Here is a 4,080-nt window from a genome sequence, read left to right as displayed (position 1 = left end):
ACGTGTGACAGTGGGAGAGCGTAAGGTCATTGACCTCACCGGAGTTTTACCGCGGTCCAGGCTCCTAGCGACACAAGGTAAGTTTAACTTTTTCTCCCTTTTGTTCATATTTTTGCCACAGTTGTGTTATATTAAGTTGCGGTTATGTTGTGAAAGTTACATATCAAAGAAGGAAATCTAGTTTTGTACGAAACCAAATCAGCACTATTCTTGTCTGGCCAATTCGTTCTAGCTAGCGACAGTGGTGGTGAAACGTGATTTAAATTTGAACTGTTTAGTAATTGTTTTGTATACGTTTCAGCAAATGGACAAGCTGAAAGCTTACGAGCAGCTGAAAAAAGACCTTGAAATTGGTAATCAAACGCTTTATTAAATGTTTTTGTAATGCTTGCAATTTCCTTTTTTAACTGCCAAGAACCCTGACAATATCGTGCTTTAATGGTTTAACATTGTTTGGTATTCCTATTTACTTCTCTTAATTAATATGCATGTTAAAAGACGTATATAGTTATTACTTTGTGATATTGTCGGAGTGCCCTATTTAAAAAAAACTGACAAAAGATGGCTTTCTCACAAAATTAAAAGACTTTATTGCAATTTAAAAGTTAGATAGTCATGTAGGATCTGGCTCCTACAGTCTAGCTATAACTCCTTACCCTTTTAAATTTTTATTTGAAGGTGAGATTACCCAAAAAGGCTTTGATAACAACATAAAAAAGCTCCTGACAGCAGAAAAATCAGGTAGGTTTTGATACTTTTGAACAACATGTAAAATAATCTCCTTTATATAACATGATATGCTTAGCAGGTTATGATTGACTAACCACTTTATTTATAGATGCAATACATTTTGAAAGCAGATTAGTGTGCAGTAGTCTGTGATTGTAGTAGAATTCTATAAACCACATGTTTCACATCACTGCCCTATTTATATTGCAGATGACACTCCTTCAACAAGTGGCAATGAATTTCTCAGTAAGAAAACCCCAATTATTTTGCTTTAAGATCAGTTGTAATATAGAACTTTCTGCGGATCAGTTTGATTAACTTTCAACTTCATTACAGGTGCAGCAGAGGCCTTTGGTAAAGCCAAGAAACTACTACAGCCTCAAGTAAAGAAAAGGCAGTTTCCATTGAATGATAAACGTTTGGACCATGGCAAATCATTATTGAAGGTTAGTTAAAAAGTGAAGCTATGTGTATGACTATCAGCAATATATTAAAAAATAACTTTCTAAAAAGGCATATTTTTTCATAAACTTTGCTTTTTTTCCTTGATGCTAGGGTCAGAATGGCTCCCATGGAGTGGAAACCAAGAACTCTTAGAAAGTGTGGACGGTACCAGAAGTTAATAATGGACGAAGCTCCACCTCGAATCATCCTGCAAGGCCATGAAACCTATGATGATTTAATTACCATAGGCAAAGAACGCTTCTGGCCAGAGCGTACTGAGGGGAGTGAGTTCACTCTTTGCCATTCTGACGGGACCAGGTGGCGTAAGGAGGATTTCCACAAAGAATACAGAACTGTTTCTGATATTACACATCTGTGGAAAAGAACACTATACATCGGGCGAAGACAACTGGGTAATAAAGTGATCAATATTGCTATTAACTACTGTCTAGCACTCGAATTTGTATGGTATGAAATAATTTTACTTTTTGTACAGAGGTCGTGTGTTTGGATGATCAAAGTTCCATCTCAGGTGTGTGCCTGCCCAAACCAAATTGAATATTTTTGATGTTATGATTGAACATGGTACACTGACTATGGTGGGCATTCAGATATATTGCAATTAATGTGTTATTTTACAGATGAAGACCCTGTAACTAAAGTGGGTGGTGATGAAAGTTGCAGTTTAGGTGAATGCCTGGACATCTAACTAAATCATTAAAATTGACTTCTTATTTTGTTTGCATTACATTTCCAACCTTTACACACTTGTTTACTATGCTTGGTCATTGCACAGTTGTAATATGCATCTTATTCTGCAGATGAACTTCCTGAAACCCTCATAGGACAAAATGTTGCAGAACAGGTAAAACCATGGCTTCTTTTTGAACAGACCAATTAATTTCTTATCATTGTCATAAATGTGGATATTTTCACAGTGCACCCTACAAAAAGTATATCTTGGCTGAATGTGTTCATAGGATTTCCATCCAGAAACATCCAGCTCAGGTGAATTTGAAACAGGGAGAGTCAGAAAGAAAAGCCAGTCCAAGCAAAGGAAGGAGGAAAATGTAGGGTCATCTCTAGGTCCAGGTGGAGCAGTGAGCCAAGACATGTTACCACATGCAGTTATTGAGGCAAAAGAAGCTATGGAGGGAGCTGAAGAGGTATCTGAAGGTGCTGGAAATAGTGGGCTTTTGATAGATTTTGCAGAGTCTTTCAACACAACTCCAAAATCGCCATCATGTAAGCATTCTTTCCCATTTAGGGCTAACATCATATCATCAGACAAAATTGTAAATAAAGGTTTTCATTCTTCACTATTTGGTACTCAAGTTCCTGGAGTAAACCTAGATATTACTGATCCAGCAGTTAATAGAAGAATGATTAGCAGTAGCTGTATGTTAATGTATGTTACTTTGTGTTTTTTATCCCCAAGTGTATCTTCCACGTGTTCCATATGTGGAAGAGGCTTTAATTACATACAGCGAGGTCAATCTACTGGGAGAAGGGACATTTGGCAAGGTATATAGAGGTTCTTTTCATGGTACTCCAGCAGCTGTTAAAAGGATCATGTGTGGCCAACAAGGGATGGAGGACAGCGACATTCATCATGAGATAAATGTTTCACTGTAAGAACTTTGACACACTTTTTTTTGTTTCATTTTCAAAATTGATTGCTCCTCAAGCTGTAACATAATATGCCTCTATTTTGGTTTTTTATTCGGACATGTTTCTGTTTTATTAGGAGACTGTCTCACCCCAACATCGTCAGACTCATGGCAGTTGCCCGCACTGAGTCCTGCTTTTTGTTGGCAGCTGAATACATTCATGGCGCAACCCTACAGCAAGTGCTTCACACAGACAGCTGCTTGGTGAAGGTACCAATACTCATAATTTTATATTTAATACATTTTCTGAATAATCTTAATACCATCATATTAAAAAAGAACTTCTTATTGCTGGCATTTGTTTAAATATGTACTTGAAACCATCTTTGCGTACAACATATAAAAAGACTGATTATTTTTTTTCTCTCATGTTTTCAACCATTTAGAATTACCAAAATGATCTTTAATTGCCAAATGCCAGAAAAGTATGAACTTAGTAAAAGAATAATCTTAACTTTTTAATAATAAGCTTCTTTACTATTTTGGTAGAATTGCTTTTTTTTTTTTACTTGGATGAGTTCAGACATTTTAGGTTTTCTTCTACAATATTCTTACAATATTTTTCAGGGATTTTGGTCCAGTCCTCCAGACAGGACTGGTGTAACTGAGTCAGATTTGTTGGCTACCTTGCTCACACACACCATTCACCTCTGCTTACAGTTTCGCAAGAGGACTGCAATCAGGGCTTTTTGATGGTCACTTCCAAACATTGACTTTGTTGGTCTTAGGTCCCATTGTAATTTATTAGGGCCCGAGCACTGAGAGTGCGAAGGCCCTATTGTATCTGCTCCGTTTCTTCTTCTTCTTATTATTATTATTATTATTGAATGAGATGAAATGTTAGCTGGTGGTTAAATGCATGAATTTCATCAATGTGACATCAGATCGGACGTGCTGGTTTTAGGTGTTGGGCGTGGCTCGACACGATGGGGTGCGAGGGCCCTCATAACACTGCTTGCAGCTTTAATTGAAATTGAAATTGCAATTGCATTTGAATACTAATCCTATTTGAAGTAATACATTTCCAGTGGTAGACATGTTAGATTGTCACACCTGGCTGTGCATTGTTTTATTAATATTATATATTGTCTTGATAGCTTGAAGGGGATGATGCCGGTTTCATATCACTGGACTTATCCATGGCAGTAGAGTACATCCATGCACAGAGAATCATTCACCAGGATATAAAGCCAGCAAATGTCATGGTAAGCCATACTGTATTTTTCTTTTTCTTTAC

General features: G+C 36.9%; 1 long non-coding RNA gene across 1 annotated transcript; it reads left to right on the top strand.

Moving 5' to 3' along the window:
• Positions 1-1,668: 1,668 nt before the first annotated feature.
• Positions 1,669-2,655, top strand: LOC134620222 (uncharacterized). The gene is made up of 4 exons (XR_010092096.1): positions 1,669-1,705; positions 1,815-1,862; positions 1,995-2,038; positions 2,612-2,655. It is a non-coding gene; the product is annotated as an uncharacterized LOC134620222 (long non-coding RNA).
• Positions 2,656-4,080: the final 1,425 nt, after the last annotated feature.

Source organism: Pelmatolapia mariae, linkage group LG23 (assembly GCF_036321145.2).
Source record: "Pelmatolapia mariae isolate MD_Pm_ZW linkage group LG23, Pm_UMD_F_2, whole genome shotgun sequence".
Classification (NCBI taxonomy): Eukaryota; Metazoa; Chordata; class Actinopteri; order Cichliformes; family Cichlidae; genus Pelmatolapia; species Pelmatolapia mariae.
The sequence above is the reverse complement of the archived record's forward strand: the minus strand, read 5'-3'. Positions and strand labels throughout refer to the sequence as shown.